This window comes from Tenrec ecaudatus, chromosome 9, assembly GCF_050624435.1.
Source record: "Tenrec ecaudatus isolate mTenEca1 chromosome 9, mTenEca1.hap1, whole genome shotgun sequence".
Taxonomy (NCBI): Eukaryota; Metazoa; Chordata; class Mammalia; order Afrosoricida; family Tenrecidae; genus Tenrec; species Tenrec ecaudatus.
In genome coordinates, this window is record NC_134538.1 from 120600514 (window position 1) to 120616162 (window position 15649).

General features: G+C 41.3%; 1 protein-coding gene across 1 annotated transcript in view; it reads left to right on the forward strand.

Moving 5' to 3' along the window:
* The window catches only part of MAGI2 (membrane associated guanylate kinase, WW and PDZ domain containing 2), a 1549501-nt gene that overhangs the window by 969220 nt on the left and 564632 nt on the right, over positions 1-15649 (forward strand). The gene's annotated exons all lie outside the window — the stretch shown is intronic.

A 15649-nucleotide genomic window follows, 5' to 3' on the forward strand; every position in this document is an offset into this window, starting at 1 on the left:
CATGGGGTTTAGTTAGCAGCTCCAATGATAATAGACCTCAAAATGACAACAGCTACAGGACACCTCTGACACTTGTCTGCTTTTCATTACCATTCCATCTGGCAACACGGAGAAAACGTCTTCGTATATCAGCACCTACCTTTGAGTAAGGACAAGAATTGTTATATTGTTGATTTATGGCCTGTCATACCACGTGTAAAGTCTGTCTGTGCAAAATATGAGATTCGCTCTTATCATTCTGCAGCGCTAAAACTTTTTTAAAGGTGCTTTTTATGATATGACTATTGAAAAAATGTTACCCAAACTGTAACATTCTGCTAGCCCATAAACTTGATGTAAGTTTTAAAATGTTTTTGTTTTACTTCTTTTCTTCATAATAAGTGGCATACCAGTAAGCATTAAAAATCTAAAAGTTGGTTTAAAGCTCTTGATACAATGTGAAACACATGCACTTTACGTCCCTATCACTCTGAAGATGTTTCCTAACACCTACTTTGATGTCTGTATTGGCATTTTCCAGTGCTCTGCTTCAGTATTGACATCGTATTTGAATTTTCAGCCTAAATTGTTTTTATCAAACAAAAGCTTTATGAACTTTTTTCCCTCCCATGTTCAAAGCACCTGTAAAAGGGAGAGCCCTCGGTGAACATAAAGAAACCAAAATGCAGCCTGTGCCAATCATGGGATAAACCTTAAAAGGTTGTTACATCCTACTTACCCAGAGGAGGGTAATCACATTCAATAATATAGCTGAGTAAAACCTTACTTTCTGTGCCTAGAACACCTAACTTCTGGGTATGAATGCTAACTCACTGTGATAAGCAAAGTCATGTCTGCAATAAACTAATTTTCCAACAATTAGACACTATACTCTCTTTCATATTATAATACATGTGTCTACATATTGGCTTTTCATTATGTAACAAATTTAAATCAGGTGGCTAGTACAGAGTTCTCTTAGTTGAGCTGACAAGTCAGCTGAGTTGAAACAATGATAACTACAGAAGCAGACATCAGCGGTCTGAGAACAGCCATAGGATTGCTCACTGAATTACACCTTTTGGTTAAACTTTTTAAACATATGGCCCGGATTAAACAGCAATCACTTATTTCCACTGCATTTCTTATCAGTGTTGGGCATATCAAATGAAGCATTCTCAACTCACAGATCCTTAAACAAGAAATTTATTTCATTGGAAGACAAAATCAATCTAGAAAGCACTGCTCCCTTTACATTCATAGCTTGGACTTCAAGATAGGGGTAGTTTGATGGCTTAATGGTTTTCATGTATGCAAAGCTGATGGGTTGGGATGGATTGTTTTGATCAGCCCTAACTGCATGACTATCTCTGCACATTTCAACTGGTTAGAGAATGATTATCCGGGACAATAGAGGAATCTCTTGACAGTCCGTGAATGGGGCACATAGTGTCACTGCAAGTCTGACTGGGCCAGCGGACCTTATAACTGTCTTTTTCGTTTCCAATGTATGAAATGAGAGGTGTGTCAGTTAGGCAGCTCTTCATGCATTGCTATTGTCCGAGAGCTCTCGTGACAATGAAATATGTATCTGGCTAGTAGCCTAACCACCAGGTCAGCAGTTCAAACCCCTCAGCTGCTCTCAGGGAGAAATATGAGGCTCCCTTCTTGCTCCTATAAAGATACACAGCCTCAGAAACTCAACGAAAAAGTTCCACCCTGTACCAAACAGACCTTATGAGCCCAAAGTGACTCAATGGCTGTGCGTTTTCACTCATTCAAAAATGGAGGACTCCAGTGCCCACGTCAGTGAGGTGGTTGGTAATCCCTTGGTGGAATTCTGGCAACTCGTGTCATTGAAACGCCCTTGCTTTCTTTACTTCATCCAGCTATTGAAACTCCTGGATCTTCTTTGCCTTCCCGCCTACACCTAGACCCATGTGCTCACCTTTTGAATCTTATCTCAGCCTCGTTCCCAGCACAAGGTCTCAGTCTTGCCGTTGTCTTCTGGCCATCACATTGACCGGACCAAGGAGATTTTAACTATTAATTGTAAATAATTAGAAAATCAGCTTACATAGTAGCTGACATTGTCCAAGACAAAACAGCCTATAATACTAAGTAATATCAGACATCGGTGCAGAGCATAAATAGTATAATCAATGAGGTCCATTTAGAGACTGAGTAACACTGAGATAACTTTATTAGAAAAGTCTATTGATAAAAAGAGCAATGCTAATTGTCAAATCGGCTTAGCTGAGTTTTTCAGCACATTTTAATGCAGTTTTTGTAATAAAATTAGGTGCCTTGGGCCAATATTTGGGCCGTTTTATACTCGAGTAGATACAGTGCTTATCATGTGCCAAGGCCTCCTAACCTGATTATATGCATCAGTTCATCTAATTCTTCTAGGTAGCTTTAAAGGGGCCTGGTGGCTCAGTGAATTAAGTGCTAGAAAGTCGGCAGGAATGAGTGGTAGTCTGCTCCGTAAAGAGTATAGGCTTGGAAACGCTACCAAGCGGTTCGACTCTGTCCTATAGGGCCACCACGAGGAAGACGTGTCTTGGCAGCAGGGGGTCTGCCAGGTGCATGCCATTTTAAAGATTAGGAAAGGTAGACGTATTCAAGTTAAGTCATCTTTCATGAACTGGAATTTCCATCCAGACTGTCTATCTCCAGCGTGTGCTCTGAAGCCCCGAATTCCTCCATATAAGCATAAGTAGACCCCCTTGAGATATGACTCCAATTTTACTTTTGTAATTTTGAAAGCAACTCTATACATTTCTACTTATCAAAATCTCCTTCTAGCATTTCTGGATGACATGGACATGTGAATATCTTTTCTTCTATGATATAAAAAATCTTCAAGCCTATATGACTGTCTATACACATATATGTATTAGCTATACCAGTGTCTTACTTCTTTTATACTTTACCATGGTTTAAAATCCAAAAAGATGTGCATCAGAGTTGTATCGTCTCACCATTTTTATTCAGTCTCTATGCTGAGCAAATAATCAGAGAAACTGGATCATATGAAGAAAAATGTGACATCAGGATTGGAGGAATTCGCTTAACAATCTGGGGTAAGCAGAAGACACAACCTGGTCTGCTGAAAGTGAGGAGGACTTGAAGCATACGCTGATGAAGATCAAGGATTGCAGCCTTGAGTATGGATTACACTCCATGTAAAGAAGACCAAACCCCTCACAATGGAACCAACATCATGAAAAACAAAAGAGTGAAGTTGCCTGTGATCTCATCGTGCTATATTTGCTCATGGAAGCAACAGTCAAGAGATCAAGCGTCTCCTTCCATAGGTTAAATTTACTGCACAAGACCTCTTGAGAATGTGGAAACACGAGCGTTACGCTGACGCCTAAGGTTTGCCTGAATCCATGTATGGTGTTTTCAGTTGCCTTATATCTTATGCGCATGTACAAGGTGGGCACTGAATAAGAAAGATTATAGAAGAATGGAGCTTTTGGATTATGGTGCTGATAAAGAATATCAGAAGTCCTAAATAGCCAAATGACCAATGAATCAAAAGAACACACAAACCTGGCTTGGAAGCAGTCCGGACAGAAAGAAAGAGCCTCAGAGCCAAACATGGCAGGACTTTGCTCCATGGACTTTCAACATGCTGTCAAGAGGGACCAGTCCCTGAGAAGGACATCATGCTTTGTGAGGGAGACAGGCAGTGAGAAAGAAGAAACCCTGGACAAGGTGGACAGATGCATGGGCAGCAACAGTGGACGTCAACATAAGTACAATTTTGAGGATGGTGCGAGACCTGAGTTAGGACAGACTTGCTGGCACCTACCGACAATGCCAACTTACTTTCCCAAAATTAACAATTCACTTTATGCAAATAAACGTTTCAGAGGATTTCTCAATTTACCTCTATTACCTTGCAGTTCAGTTTTCCAATGTATCTGTTCTCCTTTGAACTATAGTTTATATTTTGAGTTGTATGTTCTTTTTCTTTGAAATTTTTTCCATGAAAAAAGTCTGTGGCTTCTTTTAAGTATGCAAATTATGCACAAAGCCCTACGAATATTATCACTGAGAATTCAAATAAGGCATGAGAAGGCCCATGTGTTTGTAACTACATCTGTCTTGTAGATTTAGCCCACAGTATACAGAAAAGCCACATAATCACCTTACATTGTCTCTGACATCTCAGTTTCTCATTGCCTTGAGTCATCCCAGTGATGGAAACCAATGTATTCCTATCCTTATAAATATAGTTCTATATTTGGAAATATAGCTTTATCTTTGTCAACATTAAAAAAATTATATATCTAAAATGCCATAAATAATAATGTCAGCTCTCCTTTAGAGAATGCATACAAGGGGCCAAGCATATATTTTCTCCATTCTTTATTTTGATCCCATAATCAAAATGTAACTGTTGTACAGTTGAGACTCTGAAATTGAGAGCTCTGAATTGTTTGACCTCAGTTACAGTTCATTTAGTGGCAATTTGTACTCCTGAGAGGACCCTGGCCCTAGTCGCTCTCTACCACATCTCCCTGCATTGTTCAGTATGCTGGGCGTAAAGTGATTCCTAGCTTGCCTGAGTAAATCACAGTCCTCAAGCTCAGTTTATTTAAATCTCTGAGGATCCCATTATAGCCGCTCTGTCCTGGGTTCATGGCAGTAATGGCGGATGCTTGTTAGGATGATATATGTCTGTACATCGTCTTGGAAAGTCTCTTTATGATCTTTAAAATTCATATCTCCAGACCTGCCCTGATACTTGCCCACCTGTGCTGAGACATCTTTATCTTTTGTTTATACCGTTACTGTTGACATCCAACCCCAGGGCTTTAAATCCGGTAGATTTACCTGCAGTGTTCATTCCTCTCTGGGTACCAGTGCCATATTTCTCCTCGCCCACCGAAGGGCTCCGCCTGAGTCTTTCTTCTATAACATAAATGCAACATATCCCACCCAGAATCTTTTCTCCCCAAACAAACCAGCGATTCTATTCACAAGGCTCCTTACCTGGTTGTTCCTTCTTTTCAACCAGATAACTTTTTATGCTTTCTTTCCCCAGGTTTGATATTACTTATTACATATAAAAATCACTGGGTCTTTAGGGCTTATTCCTCCTTTCAAATATCACTACCACATCACCATGTTTTGTTTGCGGATCACAGAACCACAGTTGATCTATGCCTCGCAGCCTCTTCCTGACCTTATTAGCTTCTCTCCCTCACTCTCACAAAGATTCTTGAACCAACACCTGCCATATGATTATCCTTCTGAGAGTTTGAAAGTCATTCTGTTACCACTGGGTCAAACTCCTGGAAACTCACATCCCATATTTGACTACAAAATCTCTGTTAGTTTTGGCTATTCTTAATTCCCCACATAAGCCCTCTTCAGTCACTGGAATCCCATACTCATATGGGATAAAGCTATAAATACCTTCCCCTGCCTTGTCTGACCATTCTCAGACCTGGTTCTTCAATCATTGCATTCAGAATCCATTGAACTTTTTGAAATCCCCAATGAATTGCTTATAAACCCAAATGATGACAAGTGGAGTCTGTTCATCTCTGAATATAGAGTCCCATTTTCATTTGTTTGTGAGATATTGAGAAATATGGTATGATTTGGTCACTTTCCATCTTGTGCATGTCCAGCAACATCACATAACTTATAAACATTTATTCATCTCAGTGATCAGCATATACATATAAATATTTTGTCTTCATTAAATCTTTATATCTTAGCCAGGCATGCCTGTCCTCTAGAGAATATCAGCATATCAATATGATTAGATTTATCCCATACCCATTTGGCTCTACTAAATGTCTTCAGAAAACAATGCTTCCTAAATATCAGGGATATGGGATTCCCAAGCCTACAGTTCCTCCCCACTTCCCAACCCCCAAGTCTGTATGGTAACTAAGGACGATGAAGCAGAATTTCCTTTCTAAAAATATATTCTTACCGACAAGAAACAGTCAATCTCCCTAGCTTTTAAAACACGAAAGAGTGACAGGTGATGAATAGATAGACTTGTTCTAAAACATTGGAGTCTTCCGGAGAGACGGCCAGTCCCATAATCCACAGCAGTTGCCTAGCTCTCGGGGATTTCTTTTATTTCATGAGTTATCTGCTAAACTTTTCCGGAAAGCAATTCAATGTTAGATGGTTGCTTTTCCTCAACAGCGATTGGTGAGCCTAGTGCAAAGAATTAGAAATGCACATATATTTTAAAGGCAGCTAAATCTCCCTGTTAATACACACACAATGCCAGGAGGAATGGGGCCCGTGAGAGCTACCTTCTCCAACAAAGAGAATACAGTATATGTACACAGAGCTGCCTTCTCCAGGCCCCCCAGCCCGCAATTAGTGCAAATGAACTGCTTCTCCCAGAGAGCAAACAGAGTGCCCCTTATGTGCTCACGGAGTGCGCTCAGCAATGATCTCAGATCACCATTAGGGACCCGCATCCAGGTCCTGTGCTGCTTGGCACGCTGACTGTGCTTACACCATCAGTCCTGCTTCTGTGAATGAGGGCCTGTCACTGTCAGAAGAATTATGTCCCCCATCGTGAATCTCGCTGTTTTCCTGTGAAGAATGGCCCACTTCACCAAGGCCTATCCACGGGCTAGCCCCTGCTTATTTTAGTGTCAGTTCACAGAGTCGGCAATTTGTGTAACCACCCAGAATTTTTTTTTTTCCTTTGAAGAGGCTTCACTTTATGACCTTGTTTCCACACACAGTCCTGGGTTTTATCTTTCCATGGGATGAGAACATTTCTGGGGCGATTTTAAATGAGCGTTCTGAAATTACATGTTCCATTTTTACACTTAGGGGGATTTTATTTTTTGCTTAAAAGCATTGTATGAAAGTTAAAACTGCCCCCATGGTAAAACGTCCTGCATAATTGTCATGTGCGCTGTGCAGTTTGCGGCTATTATCTCTCCTATTGACGGTAACTGCACCGTTTGTTAAAAAAAGGCATGACTGGTTTCAGGTCGGTCACCTTAAAATCAAGGCAGACTGGCTTGGTGATTTCACTGAAAGGGATGGACTTGTGGGAGCCCCCTCATACTGATTCAGCATTTTTTTTTTTTTTTGCTTGCTGGCACGAAATAAACCTTTCTGGACAGTGTGTTTTCTACTGCTCCCACGGTTTATGGACGGTGGGTGAGGGATACCGAGGGAGCTCCACCAGGGTAACTTAGCCCTCGGCTTCTTACAGCTTGATTACCGCGCTCCCAGGCTGCAACATCTGCCCTTGTTGTGAGAAGCCCTCGTTAATTCCAGCTCCTGCTGGCCCTGTGTAACTGAGCCCCCTCATGTCCTAGGCCCCAGTGGTACAACCATGAAGCGCTCAGCTGCTAACAGAATGGTCAGTAGTTCAAACCCACTGGCCTCTCCGCAGGAAACAAAAATGAGTCAGTCTGTTTCTGCAAAGAATTCCAGCCTTGGAAACATGTGGGCCAGTCCAACTCTGTACTAGGGCTTCTGGGTGCCAGCTTTTAAACGGGACTCTTTGCACGACTGAACCACCACATTGCTTCTCGTGTGGAGCCACCGAATGTGCTTGAAACCATCAACCTTTCCGTTAGTGGCTCAGCACAGCTTAACAACGGCACGACCAGACTCCTTATAACATCTGTCGGTTTGGTGACATGTTTCCATTTCTTCTGATTCTCTCGGCCAGGGGTGCTCACACTTTTTCAGCATGTGAGCTACTTACAAAATGATCAAGTCGAAATGATCTACCAACTACAAAACTGCAAAATATATATTTATTATTATGTACTGCATTTATTAATAAATGCACTGAGAATTCTTTATACGTACAATGCATGTTTATGTACTTTGCATAACTGCATGAGTCCATATTGCACAACAACATAATTAACTATGTACATTTTTCCTCATTACCTGAGTTTACTCTGATGACTTGCCCTGAGTGGAATGAGCCAGAGATGCACGGACAGTAGGTGCTGACAGCCAGCCTCAAGCACACTTCCAAATGATCATCAGTCAGGGTGGAACGGGACTTGGACTTAATGATCTTTATGTGGGAAAAGGCTGACTCACATAAATAAGTAGAGCCGAATTATGCAGTCAAGGAGGTAGCACATTTTCTCATGTTTAAGTACTTTCCCTCGGTGAGTAAGTTCCAGAACTGTTCCTGCGCTCTGGACTTCAGCTGATTGTCGGCTTCTAGTGTCAAAATCTCCCATTCCGTAGGAAAGTGACACGTTTTTGTCTTCTTACTTGGTCCAGCTCCCCCACTCATTTTAATACCCTTTCTTACGTTTAAGAGAAGGAAAAACAAGGTCTGAAAATTGGCAGTAACTTAGCTTGTCAGTTTTGCTGCTCTTGGCACAGTTGTTTGCGCATGCGCTTGACACCTAAGATTGCATCTGATTGGCTGCGCTGTATATCAATTAAGTGACGGGTTGATGATAGGCTTACATCTATTTTGTTGATGCCATGCGATCCACCAGCATTACATTTGTGATCAACTAGGAGATCGCGGTCAACATATTGAGCACCCTGCTCTCGGCATCCTCAGAATCTAACTGTATCCGTGTGTCTGTCCTCTCTAAGTCTGATTTTCCCTCTGTGCTCCATTTTCCTTCTCTCAGCTTTCTCCTCACAGAGTGACCATTATTCTCAGTGTGAAATCCCAGTGATTTAGACAAAGATTGGTCTCCTGATTTTTGGCTCAGGACTGGCCTTTCTTCTCTGGAGAGGACAGGTGTCCGCATGTGTTCTCTCAGCCTGGTTACTCCTTCTCTGTAGCTTCTTCATCCGGAAGTGCAACGTCTCCTTGCCCTCCTGGTTGATAGCTTGCTTTCATTACACACACACACACACACACACGAACACACGCGCACACACACACACACACACACACACACACACACACACACACACACCCTTGACTCCAAACTTTGGTCTCTCAGAATAGTGCTTGAATGAGCAAGATCAAGATTAAATAAAACCTTCCGTTTTTACTCAAGTGGAGTTGCATTTATACTTCATTGATTCCCTATCCTTCTGACTGCTCTCCCCTAGCTGAGTTCTGAAAGCAAATTCTCAGAAATAATGAACATGCATAACCTGGGTTTTATTTCAGCTATTCATTTGGTTTTGAGCGTCTTACAGCCTTGCATCAGTTTCTCTCTGCCCCAAATCTGTGGAGGATTTGCGAAGTTGGCTCCTGTCTGAAATATAGCTTCCGAATTCACTAAATTGTGAAAATTATATAGCATATCCAATTTCAAAGCTTGAGAATTCATTTCATTGCCATAATTACAGTCTACTTTTATTAAAATCTTAAAAATTAAATATTGCAGAACTAATTAAGACAACTCTTCCTCTGCTGATAGTGGAAAAGAGTTTCCTTTCTTAATCTTTCCAGTGATTCTAATTTAGCTATTTTAAATCTCAGGGAAGCTGTTTCCTTGTCCTCTTCCGTTCACAGATTTTGCACTATTTTCATAAGTTTCTTTATTATTCTTTTAGTGCTCCACGCTTCTTGTAACCAATGTGGGGTTAAGTTCCAGATTAAAAAATAATAATTTGAAGTGTTGAGTATGCTTTCTTAGTAATTCATTTATCCTCAGTTAGTCTCCTGAGTAACAGTGATTCTATTTGCTTGTACATATTACAGAGGTTAAAAATAATTTATTTAGAGGTTTAGGAATTTTGACCATCATTTCAAGAATCAGTGTTGTGATGTAACTATTACTCTGCTTTCGTTGGGGGTCACTGAATCTGTTTTTGTCTCGTAGTGACCTGAGGAGTTAGAGTAGAACTTCCCAATTGGGTTTCCTTGGCTGTAATCTGTACAGGAACAAATCACCAAGGCGTTTCCCCCCAAACAGAGCTGCTGATGAATTTAAAGATTGGCTTTCCAGTTAGCAACCCAGGGCTTTCTTCCATCTGAGTGTCTATAGCTTTAATATTTTATGTTAGACAATGGCTTCCAACTATAAAGGGGGATACTTGTAGCTACAAGAGAATATTATGTACACACATATGAGGGTGAGTCAAGAAGTACTGCTACCGCTGTTCTAGTTTATCCATTCATGAGTTACTCCAAGCAAAAGTTTAAACATGTCTCTGCCATTCGTGAATGGATTCAGTTTCCCATAGTAGACACTGGTCTTCATGTGATTCAAGTGGCTTAGACCAAAGGGCCGATCGTCACAGTGGCTTCCAAGGGAATCTGCTAGCCCAGTGGCACTCAAGGCACGGAGTGAGCCCAGAGGTGATGGCCACTGTTGTGTGCAGTTCCCAAAGGGGTCATCTTGACAGGTTTTCTTGAAGGACACGGGACAATCATAGCTATGTGGGGGTCTGATTAGGAGGAAGTTTTTAGAAAATATACAACAGTTTGGCGAAAAAAAGACCAGGAATCCTTTTTTTTTCTTCACCAGCCTTCTGAGTAGCTGAGGCTCTCAATCCTGGAGTGTGGCAGGGCTCTGCGAGGAGGATTTGTGTGGGAAACTTGCTCGCCCACCCTTCGGCCCTCCAATGCAGGAGCAGGTTGAGGAAGCATGCTGTGAGTCCCTCCAAGACGCAAAGCTGTGGTTTGGACATCCTGTAAACTGAAGAGTACAGGTTTCTTTGGGGCAAGGTTTAGAACTAGGACAACCCTCCTGCAACGTGGATCGATCTTCTGAAGGCAGGAACGTGGGGAAATAACAGCTTCACATTTGGTATTTTTAGTAAACATTTCTGTGATTTTATAATACTTTTACACTTACTCTAGTTTGTTTTGTAACTGTGTATGAAAGGACCTCAAAACGTTCATGGAAAAATACAATTAAAAGATGACGGGAAATTTCCACCAACTGAAGCCCCCTCTGTGTACACATGTGTGCGTGTGCGTGTGTATGTGTGCCTTCATGTGTTTTGTCTTTTTCAATTGCCACCGTATTTAAGAGCCACTCATGCTTCTATCTCATTTAACCTGATTTTATAGTGCCTTCTTTAGGACTTAGAACCACTTAAGAGTACTAAGGAGTTAGAAGCCACATCGGTAATGCACAGAAAATAATCTCTGGACGGACTAGATTAAATACCTATCTTTGCAAAGCGATTGCTTCAGACCTGGGTGGGGGGAGGGTGGGGGGGTGCGTGGAAGAGCAGGAAGGAAGCTGCCCTGCACTGAATCTTCCCTTTGTTCTCTTGGATTCTGCACCATGTCCAGGCCTTACAATATCAAAGAAAAACAATCTTTTTCTAAATTGATGAACACAAATTAGCTAGCCTACTATGTGCCAACATTGTTAACATCCATATAAAACCCATTCCCCTTTTGGGAAATTTAGGAAAACTAAGGAAAGTTGATAAAAGCACTTTAAGTCATCATCCACAATGTTCTTGGGTTTACACGAAAGCCTGGGACCCTTTTAAGGCTGACCGCCTCTCTCGCTACAACTTCATTCAAAAGTGAAAATACACCAGAGTCAGGCAGGGGTGGCTATAAGACCCGTGAACACCTGCATCAGCGACAAAGTGAATTCAAGTTCATAGCTCAGGAGCAGCCAAAGATTACATGCACAGCTCTAGGAAAAAGTACAAAACTATGAAGATCATGTATGACTTCTGAAGAAATTTCCTCCACATTAAATCACTTAATCTCACAGGATTTTTCAATTGGTTGTTAGGTAAGAGGGAAAAACTCACTTTATGAAAATTCCTTAGAAAAAAGAGGTGCTACCTAAGTGTGCGGTTTTTTTAGCACCTTCTTTCCAAGGAAGGACTTGCTATCATAGAATATGATACAATTGACCAAATTTCATGTTTCTGTAGAGGACAAGGGCAAAAGTAAGTGGGCAATGGAATCGCTAATGCATAATTTTGTAATATCAAAGCCTCTGGCTAGACCACAGCTATGGAATTTGGGGGGCATGAACTGATGAAAAATCTCATGCAATTAACCCTTTCCTTGTTAAAAGGCTTCTAATTCTTGTGCTATGTCCACACTTTCAAGCTCTTTAGAATTTAAGGGGAAAACAAAATATTTATTGATTCCAACAAGAAAAATACACGGTGGTAGAAAAGATGAAAGACACCGTATTTCTTACTTCTTCTTAACAGTTAACGTGTAGGTCAAGTGGCTTTCCTGGGGGTTCCTTGGCCCCACACTTCCTTGTTCTTCGGAGCGCTTTCCGCTGTCCTCCGGAGCACAGGTTCTGCTCCTTCATGGAAGCCCTACCCAGACCAGGCTGCCTGGACCCTGAGTCTCACTGGGCACCGAGGCCTCTCCTTCTGGCTCATCTCTAACTTAGCCTCCATCAATTCGAAACAGGCAAATGTCGATATGGAAATGTTTACAGTACAAATAATGGAGACGGTGGGAATGCGATGGTCCTCCAGTTGTTTTGTTGCGTGTGGTCAGGGGAAAAGCAGCGGCTTTTTACTGCTTCCCTCTCAACCTAATTTATAATAAACTGATAAAAGATATTTCCCCTTTCCCATTAAGGTCTTCCTCAAGAACTTTGCACATACCAGTTTATGTTCAATTAATTCCAGTTTATGGTAACCTCGTGTATGTCGGTGAAACACAGCTACTCCGTGCTATTTTCACAGGCTGCCTTCTTTGGAAGTAGAGTTCTACGCCTTTCTTTTGGGGACCCTCTAGGGGAAATCCATTATCTAAGATTTCAGTTAGCAGCCCAGCACGTTAGCTGTTGACACCACCCAGAGAGCTACCTGACACATATGAGGTATGAAATGAATTTGTGTTAATTGAATGATTGATTGGTTAAATCATGAATGAATAAGCAAATAGATTCAATAAACTGGGAGGACTCAATTGTCTTTGTATATCAATAAATAAAATGACAGACTTCTTGAAAGACTCTTTTCCGCCAGAATAATTTCTATTTATTTTGAGATTTAATAGCATTGCATACTGGAAAGAAAAAAAATGCTTATCTGTTTCTGGCTCTTTTTTCCTTGGCATTCTGTTTTCTTGGGGGCTGTTGTGGCGCCATGAAGACCACACAAGTTATTACATTATTATGAGGGCGAGCAGAAGCACTGAACGTTTTATTAGGCCAGATAGCTGGGAGCTAATGCTCTACTTTGGTAACCTAGAATTATTTATTAATTTTTAATATAATAAAATGAATACATTGATGGATGAAAAGATAAAGAAAAGTTTCTCTTTCCCAACTCTCACCCAAATTTGCTGTCCAGAGGTAACCAAAGTTGACCCGCTTCTTCGGTGATGTTCTTCGACACTGTTTCGTGTATTCCGATGTAGTCTTGTGAGTGACTGGGAAGTCAAACCCCGCTCACAGTGACATCATAGGACAGAGCAGAACTGCATCGTGGCGTTTCCTAAGCTGTAACCTTCATGGAAGAAGATGACTAGGCCTTTTCATGTATGGACCAGTTGACAGGTTGAAATTGCTGAGTCTTCTGCTGCAGAGAGCACTTAACCATTGCTCCACCATGTCCATTTATAATCATATAGATGGAGGGAAAAGTAAACGTGCATGTCGGCAGGAGGGGGTTTCAATGCATTCACATAATAATCCCATTGTCTTTCATTCCATTTTTCTTTGAACTTCTTTTAGTCCCCACAAATATGACACCTTAGTTGTTGATTAAGAATAGCAGGATCAGCAATGTACATTATTCCACAACGTAGATTTCCCACTGAACAATAATTACAAGAATATTTTTAGATAAGTGAGATCGAACCATCCTTTTAAGAAGTAGATAATTGTCGATAATAATGATAACTATAATTCATCTAACTGTTAGCTTATTGGTAATTCATTTAACTGTTAGCTTATTGGTGGGCATTAAGAGCAGTTTTAGGCTTTTGTTAGTAGACCTAGTGTATTAGAAACCCCTTTGAGTAGGTGCTCTTCTGCATGGATACCTTTATTTCTAGAGGACACATTCTCAAAGTGGGATTATTGGGGCACATTTTATGTATTTTTGCATTTTCATAGCTATTGATATCATCGGCTCCTAAATTATCGTTGCATTTCATGTTGCTCGGATAGCTGTCATGTCCCCACCTTCTCTCTCAGGGTCAGCCTCTCTGAGTCATACTAGTGCTCTCCTTCCAATTCTGGGGTTAATACACCAACTTTAAGAGGCACGTCTCGTCCCCATGGTGACCACACGGCAGCCCAGTGGGTTTCAACTCTTGGTGACTTTCCAAGGCTCCCACTAGAGCCGGCGTTAACTTCGGGAGGCCCTCCATGCCACGGGCAGCCTTGGCAGCGCTATTTGCTAAATATTTTCACTCCTTCATTTCCCCACTGTGATCACCCAGGGACTAAGCACTAGGTCCACTGAGCTGGAAGTGTTCCACTCTGTCTAAACAAAAAGTCCTACCCAAGTCTTCTCTCTGTCTGGGTCTCCTTGCCCTTTTCTAGGGCTTTCTCCTCACCACCACCACCACCTCACCCCTCAGACCCTGATCTCAAAGGAGTGGGGTTGGGAACCTAGAAGAAGCCTGGTCATAGAACCTCTACATCTCTCTCCCAGCCACCGACTTCCTTCCTCAATCTTTCACTGCATCGTATCTTTCTTTTGTGTCCTCGAAATGTCGCTGTTTTCTACATGGTGCCTGCTCTACTCTTCCCTAAGGACATCAGAATCCTTAATGACGAAAACATTACATAGAAAGTAAGGGAAACTAATTAATCAGAGACAATATACATTAGGAGATATGCATTTTCGAATATGCCAATTATGCAACTAAGGTGACAGACCTCCACCAAAATGCCTGCCTAGTAACACTTCCCATGAAGGGGTTTCCAGGATGAACTTGAGGACCCACTCTCCTGCCATGCCTCCGAGGAAACCTATGTTTTTCTCTCTTGCCTTTATCCTAAAAGTTTTGAATGTGCTATAAGGTTTTTAAAAATATTTTTCTTCTCTTTCAAGAATTGTTCTGTAACATATATTATAACCCCAGAAACATAATCGTCCTCTGTTGACATTAAAATAGACTATGCAAGATTCATTTCTTGTTCCCTTCTTTTCTACTTGGAGATCCCTGCTCTTCTCAGCCTCGTGATAGGGTAGGGTAACTGCTGCAGTGGCTTCTGGGAGGGTGCGTGCGCTGTAAGCATTCAGAACGGTTGCAATTCAGAAGGGGCATTCGCTTGCTAATTTGTGAATGGCATCTTGGCAGAGTTAGCTTGTTGGGTTGCAGTACGTTTCCTCTGAAGTTATTACAGCTATGGATCTGCTGCCTTTGAGCTGCCAGGATGAGAGATGAACTGCTGGGTGCTCTTCTGTCCTCTTTGCTTTAGAAACGCCTATAGTTGGTTTTTGTTTGTTAGTGCAGAATCTGGTAAGGTTACTTTATAACATTAAAGTTTTAAAATTTTCAACTAGATGAATCTGATGATCACTATCTTTCATTAATCTGGCCTCAGATTCAGAAAATCCTTCCATTTTGCAGGCTCAAATATTTCCTCATTTTAGGTAAACTTCCTTTTATGGTGTTTATTGTCATTTCTATCTCCATTCACTCATTTTCTGTTCATTCTAATATGCCTTCTACTTCCATTCTAAGAGCTCCTGCATCTGTCATCTTTGCTCATAAAATTTGTGTCTTTTAGTTTTGATCTACATATTAGCTTCTCTTGCTTCCATAACAAATTTACCACAATCTAGAGGCTTAGAACAACAC